Source organism: Melospiza melodia, chromosome 11, assembly GCF_035770615.1.
Source record: "Melospiza melodia melodia isolate bMelMel2 chromosome 11, bMelMel2.pri, whole genome shotgun sequence".
NCBI lineage: Eukaryota > Metazoa > Chordata > Aves > Passeriformes > Passerellidae > Melospiza > Melospiza melodia.
The window spans coordinates 1,210,244-1,229,218 of record NC_086204.1 but is presented as its reverse complement, the minus strand read 5'-3'; the positions used below and the strand labels follow the sequence as shown (position 1 = coordinate 1,229,218).

Sequence of the window (18,975 nt, the reverse complement as noted above, 5' to 3'; positions counted from 1 at the left end):
GAGGAAAAAAAAAAAAGAGAGAGAGAAAAAAGAAAGGGGAAAAAATCCCTTTGGCTGCTGGAGGAGGAGGAGGAGGAGGGAGGAGGGAGGAGGGAGGGAGGGAAGGAGGAGGGAGGGAAAAGGGGGGGGGTTCCGGGGAAGGGAGGGGAAACGGCGGCGACTCCAAAAGCAGGGCAGCTCAGCCCCGCGCCGGGGAGGCAGCGGGCGGGCCGGGGGCAGGGGCTGCGCCCGGGGAGGAGGGGGCGGCGGCAGCGGCAGCGCTGGCCGCGGCGGGGCGGCCGCCCGCGATGGCAGCGCCGGAGCTACCGCGGCCGGAGCGCGGCGGAGCCCCCGCGCACCGGGGGAGGGCTCCAAACTTTCCCCCACCCTGGGGCCGCGTTCGGGGCTGGCTGGGCCCCCCCTGCGCCGGGCCTGCGCGCACCGCTCCGGCCCTCGCCGCCTGCTTTTGTTCGGCTCCGGACTCCTCAAACTGGCACGGAGGAGCCCGGGGGCGGGGGGAGGAAGGGGCAGCGGCGCCGCCCGCCCCCCCGGCCCCATTGGCGGCGGCGGCGGCGGGAGGGACGGCCCGCGGGCCGCGCCGCCCCCTGCGCGCCCGCCCGTCAATCTCCGGGTTCAGAGGTGGGACGGGGCCGCGCCCCGCCCGCGCCTTAAAGCGACCGAGCCCGGCCGAGCGCGGCGCCGCAGGGGGAAGGGGCGGCCCGGGCCGCGGATGCGGGGCCCCCCGCCGGCCCTCAGCCCCCGCGCGGGCCCCGGCCCGCGCTCCCCGCCCCTCCGAGCGCTGCCTCAGCCTTTCCGCCTCCCCTCGGGAGCGCCGCGGCCCCCGGCTGCTGCTCCGGCTCCTCGCTGCCCCCCACCTACCCTCAGCCATTCTGCCTCCCCTCCTCTCAGCCTCTCCTTACTTACCTCCCCTTAGCCAGCCATCCCACCTCCCCTTAGCCTTCCTCCCCTCCTGTCGGCCTTCCCCATGCCCTCGGCCCCCTGGTGCCCCCAGGCAGTCTCTGTGCCTCCCCACTGCCCCTCTTGCCATCCGGCTGGCTCTGACTCCCAATGCTGTCCCCAAATCTCCCAGGAACGAGCAGGGTTCCCTGGCCACTGTAGCCCCCAGGGAAATCCTTTCATCTCAGCCACCAGCGCCTTTTCATGGTGCTGTTTCTCTCTCTAAACCTTGGATTGGATGAGCCACTGTGGTCCCTTCCAATTTAGGACTGCTTCTGTGATTGTCTCTCTTTCCCAGTACAGAGCCTGTCCAGGCACATTACGCAGGCCAGCAGTGCCACATCACACACTTGATGGCCCCTCAGCTGCCCAAACAGCGCAGCAACAGCCAGCAGAGATGCCAAGGCCACCAAGACCATCATTCCAACCTACAAATCACAGCACTCAGCCCCTTTCTTCATTGCCTAGCATCTGAGTCTGTCTTGTGTCTGGAAAGATCTCTGTAGGCACCATCTGATCAGCAGGCATGGCCCTAGGACTGGGCTGGCCTGCAAATTTGCATTTAAAAATGAATAAATAAAACAGTTATGGTGATTCAAGAATTTCTTGCATGGCAAATGGCTTCATCAGATCCAAGGCTGCCAGCTCCAGGCACCTTGTAACACGATGGAAGATGTGTCTAGTCCCAGCTCCTGACTTCATCATCACTTGGGGAAAGACCCATCAGGTTCTTTGGTGAGAAAAAATATATAAGGCAATTGTTTTGCTTCCACTCTTCCTTTTTAATGAAACACTTTCTAGTGTTTTAAGCAAAACATGACTTTTCATTTTGAAATTTCCTTTCGAACCATTAAAATGTTTTAAAGCGGTTGAAGGCGCAGTGAGATGTTTTGATTTTTGTCGCTCTGAAATGTTTCACTCAACACGTTCTTCATGTGTCTTGATTTGCCAAAATTTTTCAAAGGTTTCTGCTTTCTCGCCCAAGACATATCTGGATGTTTCTTACTTTTCTGGAAAGGGGAAAAAAAATTAAAAAAAAAAAAAAAAACAAAAAGGGAGAAAAAAATATTATCATCTCCATGGCTCCACAGGAAGCAGAACTGTATCCAAGAAACGAAGAGCCAAGGGACTCCTCTCCAAAGGTCCAAACTTGCAGACACTTAGTCATCCCTCCACTTGCTTGCTCACATACCAAGTCTAGACGTTTGCTGTCTCAAACCCTGGCAGGGACTCTCCCACCCCCGCAGGTCAGCCCAGGGTCTTCTGGGTTTGATTTTGAGCGGCTCCAAGGACAGGCAGCGCAGCAGAGCTCAGCATGCGCGGCGCGAAAGGGAGCACGATGACACTGACGATGGGGACTGCAGGGTGCACTGGCCTGTTGACCCTCCTGACTCTTGTTTTGAAGATCCTTCCCTATTTTCTGAGTCACAGTGTGATGCCTCAGCACATCAGGCTGGAGAAAGCAGGAGCCAGGAGACCCTCCAAGCTGCTCCGAGGGAAGCGTCCCGGCGCAGCACCTTGGAGGATCTACGTGTCGGTGCAGAAATGGCCAGCATTGTGCCTCTGCTGTCTGCTGGAGTCTGTAAAATCCTTCCTGTCAGAGATAACTAATCCTGGGGCCTTTACAACACCTCTCCTGAAAAGCACATTTCATTCCTCTGTCTCCCTCCTGCCTTCCAAGTGCATGAGATTGCAATAGGTATTACCAAAAATATTCCCCATGGGAGCCGACACTGGACTCCCTTAAAACCCAAACACCATCACCCCTCCTTCCCCAAGACACAAGTGAGCACTATGCTCTATTATCTCTACACCCACTAAATCTTTCTGAAATAAAGAATAAACATTTCCACCACACATAGTGTAAGTGTATGTGCCAAGCTGCCTTGCTTCCTCTCCTCTGTGGTTATTATAAAGTGGTTTTGTTTCAATGGCGTAGCAGATGGACAGCGTCCAAGTCTGGCGTCCCCACTCCCCCCGAGTACGTCGAGCTATCTTTTGGTTTATCACAGATTCCTGCAGAAAATGTTTATGGGAGCCTCTTGTTTAAAATCTTGGCCGCCTCACAGTGTAATTCCTATTATTTATTAAATGAAAATCAAGCTGTTGTTAATGCACCATTACTGTGGCAGAGTGGAGCCCTTGGAAATGAAGGCCAAACGCTCTCTCTCGTTCTCCGAGCACAAGGGAAGCATCCCACTGTCACCATCGCTCAACACTCACAAAGCCACCGGGATGAGAAGCAATTTCCTGGCCTGGGACTCCTTAAACATTTCCTTTTTGCTGAAGAGAGGCTCCTTGGCTTTGCTGCCCCAAACCTGACCTCCCAGAGCCAGCCAGTGCACAGATCATACCTCACACCGTCAGAGGGGCTTTCCTTCAGACACCGCTTTGGCCGTGCTCTTCTTCGTTCACCATGACCAAATAAATTTTTTTTCTCTTCTGCAATTTTCCTCTAACAGAAAATTTTCCATGGAAAACCCAAAGCCCTTTCTGTTTCCCTGAAATAGTCCCTGTAGCACAATGAGTGTCCCATGTCCCTGTAACACAGTGAGTGCCATATAGATGGTCCCCTTTATATTGAAGCGTGGCAGTGTTTACATTCCTCACTGGTTTCCAGAGGAAATTCTAAAATTTTCCTGGAAATGTCTTGTTGCTTTGAACTGATTGTTTATTTGTCAATTTAGTCATTAACCTTCTTCCTTACTCCTCTGGCTTTTGATAAGACAGAAAATGTCAAAGGGACGGGAAATAGGCTCAGAATGATTTCCCCTGGCGAAGGATCCCAGTCCCCAGCAGCAAAGGGAGTTTTCTCATCAATTTGAGCAGAGACACAGCTTCACTCCAGGTGCCAGGTTAAATCAGCCTTCAGGTTTTTGCAGGGTTTGTGTGTTAGACTGTAGGTCTTCTGGAGGGATCTCAACCTGGGGATCTCAAAGCTGTTTCAAAATGAGCTAAATATCACTGATCCCAGTAAAGATGGGAAGAGCCAGGAATATATTCCCACTCATTCCATTCCCAGCCTCACCTTCAACCCGTGTGTCACACCAACTCTGCCATGGTCATGGTCTGTTCTGTTAAGAAATACATGTCTTAATTAATACATTGCTTATTAATATTACCTATTCATGAAATTTTCGTAAATAAACCACAGGCAAATTCCTAAAACTACAAGGTAGAGGAACAAATTCTATTCACCCAAAAATTTGTGGTGTGTAAATTGTTTGTTACTTATTCAAATACAAGTAACACTATTCCTACCACCAGAAGTTTACCAAAAAGAAAAACGTCTTTTCCCGATTGCTGACATAAACATGTAAGTGCTACCAAACATATTTACATGTTTGAAATAGATGGTATAATTACAATGAGTTATAGCCAATATTCAGACTTTCCCTGGTTTAAATACTACCTTCTGATACAGCACAGCACATCCTTTAATTGTGGTCACGTGCTCCTTCTTAGAGACTGCTGCAATTTTTTCCCACAAAAACGTCTATAATTGAAAAGAAAATGGCATTGTTTAAAATAAATTGTCTACCCTCCTGGAAATAAACAGGTGACTTCCCCCACAGAATCTCCCATTTCTGGGACTTCTATATCACAGCAAGCCATCTGCAAAATAATTTTGGACATTTTTCCAGACCCCAAGCTTGAATTTCAGCAAGAAAATGCAGTTTTTCAAGACAGAAAAAAAAAAACCCTCCAAGAAGGATTTTGAAAACAAGTCAGGTAAAAGCTGTCAGTGGAAATAGCAACAAAAGCAGTCATAGAGTCCTCCAATAAAAGCAGGTCCATTCCAGACTCAACAAAAAAGGTCTTTTACCCTCTTTCAACCAGTACTGATGTTCCTCAAAGGATACAAATAGCTGTTAAATTCACTTTTATCTAGAGAGTCTCACATTTGTGCAGTGCTTAAAAAAAGAGAGAAAGCCACATTAGAGGTATGAACACATGACTGTATTCCACAGCTTCTCCATGAGCTCCCACAAGTCAAGCCTCCTAATGAGACCTCCAGACCTCTTCACCACTGGCAGGATGGGCTCTCTTTTGTGGGAAACCTGTTTTCAGATGATTTACTGAGAAGGTTTATCCCCAGACTTCTTGCACAGACAGGGACATGGAGAGAGAAGAGAAATTAAGGCCTTACCCCTGAGAACCACCAGCAAGAGCCAAGGTTCCCACTCCAAGGTCTCATGGAATTTCCTTGAGCACAGTGTCTGTGAAAGAAATCCCTGCTGCCACATGTGAGCTAGAGCTAACCAGAAGGACTTCCTTTGCATCTCAGATGCAGACTCGTGGGTTTTGGGATATATTTTCCACCACACCCTCATCTCCCTTCAAATGGTCTTTGTGGAGTTCATCTGCAGTCAGAAGTTGGGTTTTCCTCTCCTGAGTTTTCCATCGATTTCCCAGCCTGCTGTTGAAGAGGCTCAGCCACAGGTTTCTGGTATTACCTTCATAAAAAGGGGGTCTGAGGCTGTTCCCAAAGACAGTTCTCACCAGCCCTGGGCTGAGGGATAGAACCAACACCTTTGGCCTGTCTGCAGCACCACAGTTGGTGAGTGTCCTCCCATGCAAGGAGCCCCTTGCTGCTCCCTGAGTCGGGGCCCTGCTACCCCATGCTCCCCTCAAGCTGGCCAACAGCACAGAGAGCTGAGCAAAGAGGCCACAGTGAGAGACACAGCTCTCCGTGGGGTTAAGCAAGCCAGCAGCTCCAATTTGCTGAAACACTTTTCCATAAACCTCCCCCTGCCCCTGCTTGGCTTGTTCTCAGACTCCTACAGCCTCTCTCCTGGGGGTTTGACCCATTGTTCCTGCAGGCTTTCCTATTATCAGCTGTCCCATCCTTTTTGCACAACTGCTGCAGTTGGACCTTAGCCTTTCATTTCATTTTCATTTGGCTTCTTCCCCAACTTCCCATATTTGAGCATTTTGCTTATTATCAGTCAGGTCCCTCCTGTACTTTGCTCAGCTCCATTCTGCTAATTGGTTTGAGTATGGACCCAGCATCCCCTAAAGGAGAGTCACCTCCCCTCGCACACCAGCCGCACGTTCCACATCCTCCCAGAGGAGGAGTAGGAGCAACACCTCCTCCAAAAGGTGCTGGTGTCCTTGGACTGAACGGGCCTGAGACAGTGATCGATATAATCACTGATATATGATTGTGTCCCATATTGGTTTTTCACAGCCCAGGAAACACGTCCCCTGGCAGGCCCTGAAGGTTGTAGGACAGATAGGCTCCAAACCAGACATCCATTTTCACTATTGCTTTTATCCACAGCTTTCACTGTAATATCCCTGCACTGCACACCACCTTGGGAAGCACCCACTTTGGAATACCCAGCAGCCTAAAAGTAGGATGCTCACCTTAATTCCCATGAATTGAAAATAGTTGGATTCTAGCATGGTCAGACGACCCAAAGCTGCTTGCACCAGCCTTGTCAATGACCTTGTCTTTCCAGAACACAAGTCACCACCACTTCCCTGTGGCTCCCAGGTCATAAAGAGGTGTCAAAACCACTTGCCTCTCACTTGTGACTACGGAGGCAGTGCTGCGGAGAGAATAACCACAAATCACAGAAGCAGCTCTCCTGTCCCCAGACCCAACCCAAGTTCACCAAGGACTTTTCTTTGCTTGGTCGACTGGGCAGAAAACCTGCAAAGCTTAATTTCTTGCCATGCTTTCCCAGGAGGAAAAAATCTCACCTCGAATTGCTGTCAAGTCACATATCGTATCTCACCCCAAAAAGGCTTAGGCAGGTTAAGCCCGGAAGAAAGAGAAACTATCAAAGGCTGCTTGTTTGATAAGGACACACGTACACTGCAGCAGCACCTGGTTACTGTAGGACATGTGGAGCTGGAAGCTGGGCTGGGGGAGCAGCTTGCCCTTCCTGGGCACTGTTCTGCAGAGGGAAAACCAGAAAGGGACAGGTTGTCACCGCCTCTGGAGCTGAGCAAAGCCTGCAGAGCAAACACTGTTCACATCTTCAGTGAGCTCAAAGCCACTCACACTCACCTTCCAGGAGGGGCACAGCTGCCCCATCAGCTCTGCTAGTCAGGGAAAGCCTCAGCCCTGAGAATGGAAAGGCAAATTCACTGGGATTGTGGCTTTGGAAGGAGGTCCTGTTGAAGCAAAGGAGGTGGAGCTGTTGGACACTGCTCTGGAATGAGCCTTCAGCCTCCCACACTGTCCTATTTAGCTGCAGCTTCAGCCTCAATTCAGCAAGCACAAAAGTCAAGGTGTCCAAGGGATGGGGACAGAGGGCTGGAAAAACATTGTGGTTCTGGCAATGGGGAAGACAAAAGGACACATGACAATCAAAAAGCTACTGACAGCTCTAACATGCTGCTTTTCCCCCAGTCTCATACTGGGGAAGGTCCTCAAAGGATGTAAATCAATAAATCTCATTTGAAGCAGCACCAGTTTAACTCACAGTAAAGACCTGGCTTTCTAATTTTTAGAAGTCCCAATTTAACTCACAGAAGACCTGGATTTCAAGGTCCAGGCTGGGAAGATCCCACTTGGCTCACATTGCCCTGGCCTCAAATAAAAGAGCTGAAACAACTCCTTTGTTCCAGGCTGTCCAGCTAAGAGTCCTTTCCCTGGTTGGATAGTCTGGATCTGGAGCAATATATTAATCAGGACAGAGAGAAGACAGTGACAGAGTCCAAGGAGGAGCAGGGAGGAGAAGAGTCATCCCAGGTCCCCACTGTTTCCATGGAAGAGGCAGTACCAGGCTTCCAGGAGCTGGATGGGAATGGGGTGGGAGGAGAGAAATGGGAAAGTGTGCCGGGAGATGCCACCTGCCGTGAGAGAGGCAAAGGCCATCAGTCTCTGTCACACCTGTGACCTGCGGCCATCCCAGGGGTGAGCAGCAGATCCAAAAGCAGCAAAGGGCTCTCACTATGGGACACAACACAAGCTCACACCGCTGCTCTTAAGGTGAAGAAAAAAGGGAAGTTTAATTTCTGACCTTAAAATTTATAGCTTTCCAAAAGTGACAGTGGGTTGGAGGGTGACAGTGCCACCTCTCCAATGACATTGGACAAACCAACAGTCCATCAAATTTCTCTTCCTCTATAAAAGAATGCAAAACAGTGAGTTATTTACAGAAAGCGTGTGAGAAAGTTCATTACAAGAATGGCTTAGAAAATTCTAAACAATCAAGGCGACAAAGGGCCGTGTGCTCCCCCCAAGTGTCCTGTACTTTCTCCCCAGGCATGCAGGGCAATGTTTGGCATGTTAAACCCCTCCTAGGCCAGGCCTTTTACTGCCTCTGCAGCAAATCCCTGAGCTCTGCTGAATTCCAGCTAACCCCATCTCCCTTCCCAGCCTGCTCAGTGCTTGGGGCTGGGAATACCAACTGTCCCACCAAGAAATGCTCTCAGCATCAGGCCCTTTCTATTCCCACCTCTTCCTCCCATCCAGCTGAGGCAGAGGCAGGCTGAGAAGAGCCACACTCCCCACACGAGCATCAAGTGTAAAGCAGTGAGAGCAGCTCCTAGGGCTTGGGCTGGAGAGTGGGGAAATGCCAGGCACGTCTCCTGACACCTCAGCAGCCTGCCAGTCTTGTGACCTGAAATCAAGGCTGTCAGGGAGTGCTCAGAGCTAATAGCAGTGGTTATTTGCATTCAAGCTAAGGGGCTGGCTGGGAAGCTTTAGGCAGCCTCTGTTGCAGATAACAAGAAAGGGAACTCCTTGCACACACGCCCTGGAGACATCTGGCCAGCTGCTGCTCCTGGGCAATGCCGTGTGGGAACTCAGGGAGCAAAGGCAGAGCTCTGTGAGAGAGAGGAGGCTGCACAAAACACGTGCATCAAAGGTAAATATTATTATTTACCCTCTCTTTTTTGTTGTCGTTTTTGGAACCCAGAGCAGACGAGAGAGAATTTGTAATATGGAATCTGAGGTGGCCCTTAAAACAAGAAACCAGTGAATCTAGTCCTCAGCTGATATAAAACTGGCTGGATCCTTCAAAGGGATGGAAGAATGGTGTTGGCTTTGTGTTACCATTGCAGCAGAAAACAACTGTATTGGGACACAGGAGTCCTTTCATGATGGACAAAAGCAAAAAAAGAAATCAAATTTCTGACTCTTCCCATTAGACAAGTGCTTCTGCAGGAGCATCTCTTCCCACCTGCTCAAACACCCTTCCTGTGGCCAAGGGGTGGTGATGGTGTTTGTTGCACACACGAATTTTCCCCCCCAGGCTCTTCCCAGCCCGTTTCAGGCAGTGCTTCCCGGGCTGTATCAAGTGCAAAGTGAAATCACCTGAAGAGTGTCGCTTTAAAAGCCACGGAAGTGCAGAGAGCAGCACCAGCAGCAGTCAATAGCAATTTCCACCGCAGGGTCGATACCATCTGATGGCTGTGTAGCTGTAAAGATTGTTTCACACACATATCAGGAGGTGGGCAGGGGCAGGAAAAGTGGAATTGGTTTTAATGATTGCAGGATTCAAAGTACCCCTGGCTCCTTCTGCCTCTCCTTCCACGAGAAATACACGCACAAAGAGTCAGAAATCAAATTTCCAGCCCTGTCAGTTCCTATCACACCAGCTCCCCAGCTTGGACTCCTTCCCAGTTTGCCAGGGAAGCTTCTTCTAATCCATTGAGGAGAGCATTTCTGGGAGAAGGAGCTGCAGCCTGTGTCCAAACTTCCCTGCAGCCTCAGGTCATTAGCTCCACTGCTCTGGACACCGAGCTACAGCAGAAGCTCAGCACTCAGGTTCAGACCCAAAGGGTTTCCAGATGAGGGCAATTTGCAATATTTTACCTCCCCAGACAAGACCAGCGTCTCATTTTGTTAGATGCTGGGTGGGCAGGGAATATCGGGCAAGCGCAAACAACTAAACGCAACAAAGAGGGAGGGTACCCGTTTTTGCAGAGAAAATGTGTGAATGGCTCTAGCCTAAAAATAATAGCCCATTGTGTTTCTGCTGCCTCATAAAGTGATTTCCAGCCGCTGACTCCGGGGGCAACACATGAACGAGCGTGTCTTGGTCAGTGTTAGGAGCATTGCTGTGGGAGGAAGGAGGGTGGTTCCATGGCCTGGGGTTCCTCAGCTCTCTCAAATGTGCTCAAACACCAGTCACTGCTTCTGTTTGCCCTGCACTGTCTGTCTGTCTGTCTGTCTCCTGCCTGAGGCACGGACTTCTCCTTACAGGGCTGGAGCTCTGATCTCTGCTTGGATAACCTCTCAAACGCTTCTGCAGCAAATGAAAGTCAAGGCTGTGTTTGTTTTACAGAAAATAATGAACACAAGTTTGATTCTTTGTGTTCTAATGCATTAATTCACTGGCCTCTAAACACAGATTTCTCACTTGCCATCACATAAATAAGGGAGATAATTTTCCAAGGAGCTAAGGCCCTTGTGTGGAACATATGGACACACATCCTTCCCTCTTTTTTTTCAGGACTAAGACATCAAAAAACCTTATTTACTGCAGCTTTTTATTTCATTCAGTAACAATCAAGCATTTCAGGGCTTGACCACCACCTTGACTCTTTTATGGAAGGGATAACACATAAAATCTACAGGGGGTTAGAGAATGCTCCCAAACTCTCAGTCTCCAGAGTCCTTTTAGAAGCAGAAATGACAGATAATGGTATCCAAATCTTGAAGTTTAGAAATGGTGAATGAAGTAGATCTTCACTGTAAGGGATGGAGAAATTTAAGAGGGCCAGGCTGCAGTTAGGAGGACTTGCTTTAAATCAACCAAATACCAGCTTGGTTCAGCCACCAAAGCTACTATTGCTCTGGATCCAGCTTCACAAATTTCTTTCCTTTGAAGAAGTATAAAGAGAGGAATGAATTTAGGGGAAAGACATAATTTCAATATTTTTAGACAAGACATCTTGCTGTTTCAGTGCGAAACATTCCTGGTTTGTACCAGGAGACACGGGGAGGGTGCCAAACGCGGTGGAGGACAGAGCAAGCTGAATCCATGGGATTACTGAAGCACATTAACTCAGCTGAGAGAGGCTGACACAGTGCAGTGCACCTCTGACCCTCGAAGGAAGCCAGAAAATAAACTCCATCTCTCTCCATGTGCACGACACTGATGCTGAGGCCACTTGTGCCTTTCAGCCTGCCCAGCAACACAGAAGAACCTGCAGATGATGAAGGTTGGAAATTCAGAGCTGTCAAGGCCATATAGGCCACCCACATTAACTAAACCTACCCTGGGTACTGTACAGGTAGAAAAGCTGTGGGAATTTCAGGTCAGTGTTTGCCTTGCCTGCAGGAACCACCCAGGATAGAAGGAGACAGCCCTGAGCCCCATGGTGTCTTCTCAGCAAGTTTGCATCTTTGCAAATCAGTCACCAAGCCAGCATCTACTCCCTCTTCTGCTCACAATAAACAAAAGCAACACAGAACTCCTTGATGCCTTTAAAAAAAAAATCGCCCAATTATTATTATTATTATTTCTGTTTATCTTTTAGGTGGCGTTTTCAGGTTTCTGGAAAAATAAAAAAGACAAAAAGAAAGAAAAAGATAAAAAAGGAAGGTCCTTGTAATGGTGCAAGTCCAGAGGCTGGGACTTTAAATAAAATCCCACGCACTGGGAGATGCTCAAGGCAGTGGCAAGCACAGCTTCTGCTCTGCCTGTGCTCAACCCTGCAAAAGACTGAAAGGGCTCTGTCTGCTCAGCAGTCAAAGAAAATCTTCGTCGTGACTTGATCCCAGATACCCACAGAGTGAAAATAGCTGAGATTGGCATGTTCGTTAGGCTCACAGGTAAAAGGCACAGTAAGCAGCAAAACCCAAAATAAATAGTGAGACTTGACAACTCCGAGCGAGGGAACCTTGCATGGGAAATAAAAGACAATTTTGAGCAGGGAGGATAGTTAATCAGGAGCTCCAGTTACCAAGGGAAATGGCAAATTCATCATCAGTCAGAGGTCGTGCATGGGGACTGGATGTCTTCCAAAAAGCACCGCTCTGGTGGAGGAACAAGTTTTTGTGTTCAGGAGCATCCCTGAGAAGAGAATGCCACCCTGCATCCCATCCTCCGTGGGTGGCTGCCGGAGCTGCCAGGCGGGCAGGGGAGGTGCTGCACTCACAGCCCGGCCTCTCCCCCAGCCTGGCTCCTCCAGGCTCCCCTGTTGGGGCAGATGAGGCAGGAAGGCCTTATAAATATGATTGTCTGGCAAAAGATCTTGAGAATATATAAATTATAAGCGAGATTGAAATGAAAGCAAGCTTTGAGATGCCTCAATTACTGAACAACTGGGAAAACAATGGTGTGGCCAGCTGAAGGTAATTCCCTTTTGATGGAACAACACCCTCTGCTTGCAGACAGGCCCAAGGGTCAGAGCAGACCCTACTGCTTGGCAGAAGGGCCCAAAGAGGAGTTTTTAGGGTTTAAAATATAACACAGTATGGTAATGTCATGATTCTTACAGGCTGTATGGAAATGCTGTAGGATTTGTATGTTGTACTAGATTGGTTAAGTGAGAATCAGAATATTCAACACAGAAGATGATTTATGGCATTGTAACGGCAACTTCGCGGTCTTAGCTCTTAACTCTTACTCTTACCTCTTGTCTCTTAGCTCTTGCCTTTTACACTCTTACCCCTTTTACTCTCTTACCCCTTTTACTCTCTTACCCTTTTGCTCTCTTACCCTCTCATCCTCTCTCCCCCTCTCTTCTCTGGGGCCTGCTCCGAGCTGTGTTTGGCTGCTCCCAGCAGGGCCCTGCACCCAGGCCCTTTGCAATAAACCACAAGTTCCTGACCTGGCTGCAGAGATCTCTGCTCTCCATCCACCCCAACCGTGCAAGCCCCATTGCTCCTACACTCGCCCAGGTTGGTTTGGGGGCCCATCCCAGCCCTGAAACCCTGCAGTGACCATGGCCCTTCTCCAGACACCTGGCCCCTTCTCCTGGGCCAGGCTCCGAGTCAGGGCCTTGGTCAGGCTTGGTCACAGCGTGGTGCTGCTGGCCACCGTGGCAAGCTGTGCTGGCCACCCTGCTGCAGGGCACTGCCTGCCCATCCCAGCCAGCTAGCAGGATAACTATCTCTTTCTCCACTCCTTTTGGTCCCTGCATCTGCTCCTTTCCTGTGCCTGCCATGCAAACCCCAGCCCAAAATACACGTTCTGGCTTCCATTTACCCTTTCAGGCAGTCTCCTTGATGGCCAAGGTGCTGATTTGAACTGACCTCTCTCTCAATGCCTGTGACCGTGTTCTCAGGGGTTCTTGGATGAGGGAAGAGATGAGGGTCTGACTCCATGTTTCAGAAGGCTTGATTTATTATTTTATCATATATATTACATTAAAACTATACTAAAAGAATAGAAGAAAAAGCTTCATCAGCAGGCTAGCTGAGAATAGAATTGAATAGAAAAGAATGATAACAAAGGTTTGTGTCTTAGACAGAGTCCGAGCCAGCTGACCGTGATTGGCCATTAATTAGAAGCAACCACATGAGACCAATCACAGATTCACCTGTTGCATTGCACAGCACCAGATAATCAATGTTTACATTTTGTTGCTGAGGCCTCTCAGCTTCTCAGGAGGAAAAATCGTAAGGAAAGGATTTTCCATAAAAGATGTCTGCGACAAATGCCGCCTCACCACCAGCTTGGCTCCCCATCCCTCCTTGGAAACAGACACAAAAATCCAAGGGCAAAGCAGAATGGCCTTGGCACCCCTGACGTGCTCTTGCACACTATGATATCCCAACCATCACACAGGAGAAAAGCAAAATGCTTCAGTCTCTGACTTCCAGCTTTGACTGAAGACAGCAAAATGCCACTTTGTACATCCCAGCACCATAGCCCCTGCTTGGAGATGACTCCCCACATCCCAAAGGGCAGAGGTGTGCTCTCTCCTCTCCTTCTGCACCAGTCAATATTGCCAATTTAAAGAGGTTTCTGCAGAAAGCAGGTGCCTGCAGCTCATGCTGCTTCCATGACCCTTGTAAATCCAGTCTCTTGAGTGAATGGCTTGTTTGGAGAGAGCCCTCAGTTTGTTTGTCTGGGCTCTAGTGATAATAGCTCTAATTTATCTCTGAGCTGGGCAGGCATGTCTAATGTGTTTGAGTATTTAGAAGCATTACGGAGGTTTCATTTGGTCAATTGTTTCTTGAAATCCTTTCCCACACACAGAACAGCCATGCAAAGGTGGAACTGCTCCACTGTGGGCAACCAGGGGAGCCACAGGCTGTGCTGCCAGCCTGGAAAGGACACCCACGCTGGGGCAGCTGCAGCCAGGGCAGAGGAGAACAGGAAATCATGGAATATCCTGCATTGGAAGGACCCACAAGGATCACTGGACCATCCCCAAAAGCATTGTCCAAATGTTTCTTGAGCTCTGTCAGGCTTGGTGCTGTGACCACTTCCCTGCAGTGTGAAATACACACAGCTGACCAACACATTGTACCTAACCTTAAATTAGGTGTCCTCTGCCCACGGAGGTGGTGGAGTCACCCTCCCTGGATGTGTTTATAAAAACACTGGATGTGGCACACAGTGCCATGGTTTAGCTGATGAGGAGGTGTTAGGTCATAGGTTGGACTTGGTGATCTCAAAAGGTCTTTTCCAACTTAGTTCATTCTAGGGGGGAAAAAAAAATTAACTGTTGCAGACATCTTTTCATGAAAAATCCTTTCCTTAGGATTTTTTCCTCCTGAGAAGCTGAGAGGCCTCAGGAACAAAATGTAAACATTGGTTATCTGCTGCTGTGGAATGCAACAGGTGCATCTGTGATTGGCCTCATAAAATTGTTTCTAATTAATGGCCAATCACAGTCAGTTGGCTCAGACTCTGTCCGAGACAAAAACCTTTGTTATCATTCTTTTCTATTCAATTCTTAGCTAGCTAGCCTGCTGATGGAACCTTTTCTTATATTCTTTTAGTATAGTTTTAATGTAATATACATAATAAAATAATAATTCAAGCCTTCATGGAGTCAAATCCTTGTCCCTTCCCTCATCCAAGAGCCCCCGTGAACATGGTCACAATTAACTGCACTCCAAAGTCCACTCCGAAGCTATAACCAGACACCAGCTGAAGACCCCTAAAGCTGCAGGGGTTAAGCTGAGTCAATGCTGGGGAACAGTGGGACCAGGTCACAGGGAGAGCAGGCAATGCAAGCACGGAGCTGCAGCCCAGGGTTTGGGGGCTGACCATCACCCTCGCATCACCTGCGCCGTGCCAGCCGCCTGCGCGTGCTGCGGCCCGTGACAAATGCGCCGTCACGTGCCTCGCCTTAAATCACTTTCCTGGAGGTTTCAGCAATTCTCTTCGTGCCATTTCAGCTAATTTTAGCTGCCAGCCGAGAGGCAGCCACCGAGGTTCAGCTGACTGGTGGCGATCTCTCAGGTCACCCTGTTGGGGTGGGGATGTGCTATTCACATGCCCTCTGAACAGAGAGAAGCTGTGAGAGGAGCAGAGAAAAGAATGATCAAAACAATTCTTACCTTATTTGCTGTGTTTGTAACGTGTGGAATATGTTGGAAGATTATTTACCTGAAGAGATTGCTTGATGGAATTCCGGTGATTTTGATTCATTGACCAGTTGTATCCATGGATGTGTGTTGGGAGTGTCAGCAGACAGCCACGAGTTTTTCAGAGGTTAGTTAGAAGTAAGTATGACATAGTATAGAAATAGTAGTATAATGTAATATAATATAGTTTTAATAAAGCTTAAATAAGTTTTAATAAAGTGTTCAGCATTCCAAAGCCTTGGAGTCAGATGCCAATCATTTCCTGCCTCAGGGGTCCTGATTTTACTATAAGCTCTGCACTCTCTGAGTGCATCGAGAACCACACCTGTGACCTCAGAGCAGTCTAAGGGGGCATTAGCACCAGCAAACCCACCAGAACCACCACACCTGTGACCTCAGAGCAGTCTAAGGGAGCATTAGCACCAGCAAACCCACGTTGCTCCCCGTGCCTGTCCTCCACTGAGATGCACCCAGTGCCCAGGTGGAGCGTGTCGGGCATGGCACAGCCAGGAGGAAATGATGCTGCAGCTCCCTGGCTGCGAGCAGGGGCTAATTTATAGAGGCCAAATGTAATTACTTACCCTGGCATGCAGCCAGGACACCAAGGTTAACACCTTTGCTCTCCAGAGAGTGCCAGGGGAACGTCAGAGGGATGATGCCAAGTCGTTTTATACGCCTCGACTTCAGGTGCTGCAAACATTGGGAATAAATTCTTTGTTCTTTTAAGATTTAGCAAGAGCCAGTCAGGAGGGAAAGAGTTGTCACTGAATTGTTTTAAAAAGCAAAATAAGAGAGAGGATTTTCTTTCTGCTTGGCTGTTTGGGTTCATTAACTGCGGCTTTACCGCGCTGCACCAGGGACCTAAGTACAGCAGTCCTGCAGAAAAGCAAGGACTTGCAGATGCCTCCTTTGGTTGCTTTGGAAAGTTTTGAGCCTTTCTTGGCTTTGCTGGCGAAATCTTGCAAGGCCTTGAAATATATCTCCTCATCTCTGTCCCTGTGATGGCCTTGGCAGTGTCTGAGCTGTCAAGTCCTGGAGCAAGAGCTGGCGCAGACCCCACGTCTGTGCCATGTTAACCAGAGCAAGTGCTCGGCTCCACAGGCCCCTCTGGTGCTGGCAAAAGTTTGCCATGGCTCTATTTTTTAATTTATTTATATTTTTTTTACATGGGTTTAAAGCCAATTGAAACAGCCCGTGTTAAAAATAAAAGCCACCAAATTTAGCCTTCCTTCCCTCTTCCCCCGCCACCTCCCATTTCCTGGAGTGTTTGCAACAGGCAGCTGGCTGGGAGGTTTTTCCCCAGGGGTTTTGTCTGTTATTTATAAAGCTCTGGTGAAAAAAAAGCAAAAGAAAGAGAAAGGAAAAAAAGAAAATCAACTTCCAGGTGACCTCTTTTCTTCTGCAGCAGCTCTGCTCCCCCGCAGCATCGCAGCAGCCACGGCTTCAGGGAGCACATCCAGCATCCTTCGGGGTCAATGCAATCCTGCCCTCTGCCTTCCCTGAAGGTTCTCTCCAGCCCCCTCTCTGTCCTTCAGGGATATAGCAACCAAGGATATAATTCCCTTCGTTTAAGCTTTACTAGTTTAGCAAAAAATATCCCAAGTCCCCACCTCTTAACAAGCACCGCGTTACTGGCGGTTGTACCGGGAACTTACTGGTTAGGAGGACTTATCACAGAAACATAGAATTATTTGGGTTGGAAGGAACTTTAAAGATCATCTCTTTCCAGTCCCTCTTGCTGTGGATAGGGACACCTGGACCAGGTTGCTCAAAGCTCTGTCCAACCTGTCCTTGAACATTTCCAGGGATGAGGCAGCCACAGCTTCTCCGGGCAACTGGTTCCTGTGCCTCAGCACCCTCACAGGGAAGAATTTCTTCCTAGTATCTAATTTAACTCTGCCCTCTGCCAGCTTAAAGCCATTCAGCCTTGTGCTATCACTCCCAGTTTCTCTCTCCAGCTCTTTATCAGCCCCTTTAGGTACTGGAAGGAGTTCTAAAGTCTCAGTGGAGCCTTCTCTTGTCCAGGATGAACAATCCCAAATCTGTCAGCGTGTGAAAACCCCTCTGGCCTTCCCCTCAGCCCATAACCCTCACAGGAAAGGGCAGGGCAGGACAGCAGGCTCTTTACTCTCTGTGGGTCACCTTTCCAGCAGGGGGACGAGGACAAGGACAGCAAGAAGAGCAGCAACCCCCATGGAAGGGCTGGGATCCTCAGCCTGACAGGGAGCTGGGAATGATGCCCTCCATGGAAGAATTAACTCACATTCCCAACTCCTCTGGCTGCAGGGATGCACACCCACACATTTCTCCACATATTTATCTATATGTACATGTGTGTGTGCACTATGGCATGCATACAATGCACATTGAGATAAGTAATATTTAGAGAGCAAACATTTCATTTCAGAAGTCGCTGTCTGACAACAAGTTAATTATCTATCATATCATCTCTCAAACCCAAACATTTTGAAAGCTAGGAAATAACTAATTAAGATCATCATAAATCTTGCTCTGTCTCACAAGCCCATTTTCCTAAGAAATAGGAAGAAATACATATTTCATCACAATGCAACATCCGTAACTCTGACCTATAAGATATTAATGACTAGTCCACGTGGTTTCTCTATCTAAACACTTTCTTGCAGAGGTTACTCTAAGGAGGCACAGGATAATTATTTGGTAACTCTGTCCTGGCAACCTGTCTTCTAAGAGAGACAGAGATGGTTAGGAGGGAAAAAAAAAATCACAATATTAGAATTTTCTTGCCTGACATGAGCCACATACCCAGGTGGGACAGCCACTCAAACAAGGCTTTGAACCTGGAGCAATGTTTGATAGGAAAAGTGTGTTCACACATCATCAGGACTACAAAGGGAAAAATGAGGTGGGGGAGAGATCAGCAGAGGAAGACACATCTGAAATCAAGAAATACAGGAACAAAACGAAAGTTGGCAGGGCTCAGGCAGAGTTAGACCTTGAAGGGGAGACAGAAACACAGCAAAAAGGGGTTTTATCATGAAAGGAGAACAAGAGAAAGTATGGAGGTCTGTGTTAAAGTAGTTTGGACATGGAAGAAAGAACAAATCAATGTTTGGTGGCTGGCGAGGGCAAAGACAAGGGCAAAATGAGGGCCAAATGTAGAAATAGCAACAATCCTCACCCATGTGGTGGTCCAGGGCAGATATTCCTCACATTTGAGAGTCAGCAGCCAAGTCACCCTCTGTGATCACAGGGATCAGTTGTAGCACCTTCACTCAGCTCTGCAGGTTTAAAGCTGAGATCACAAGAGTCTCAGAGCTCACCGCATGGAAAACGAGCCAAAACACGACATTGCTCTTGCAAATTTGTGTCTCAGTGGGCAGATCCCCAAACAGGATACAGGAGGAGGGTCAGACTTCAGCTAATGGTGCCCCATGGGACACATCCCGTTGGAGTGGGAGGTTGGGGAGCACAGGAAGCAGAGAGAGGCAGAGGAAGGTTCAGCTGAAAGATTCAGAAGTCCTGCAAGACCCTGTCCTTGCTTTGGACACAAAAGCTACCTCCATCCAGCCCAGCAGCTGCCAAGCACCCATCCGCTTCCCCAT

The 18,975-nt window shown here is 48.8% G+C and overlaps 1 long non-coding RNA gene across 1 annotated transcript; it reads right to left on the bottom strand.

Moving 5' to 3' along the window:
* Nucleotides 1-1,840: 1,840 nt before the first annotated feature.
* Nucleotides 1,841-18,734, bottom strand: LOC134422748 (uncharacterized). The gene is made up of 4 exons (XR_010028920.1): nucleotides 18,552-18,734; nucleotides 4,349-4,432; nucleotides 3,965-4,010; nucleotides 1,841-1,946 (listed from the first exon to the last, which is right to left on the bottom strand). It is a non-coding gene; the product is annotated as an uncharacterized LOC134422748 (long non-coding RNA).
* Between the last annotated feature and the right edge of the window lie 241 nt (nucleotides 18,735-18,975).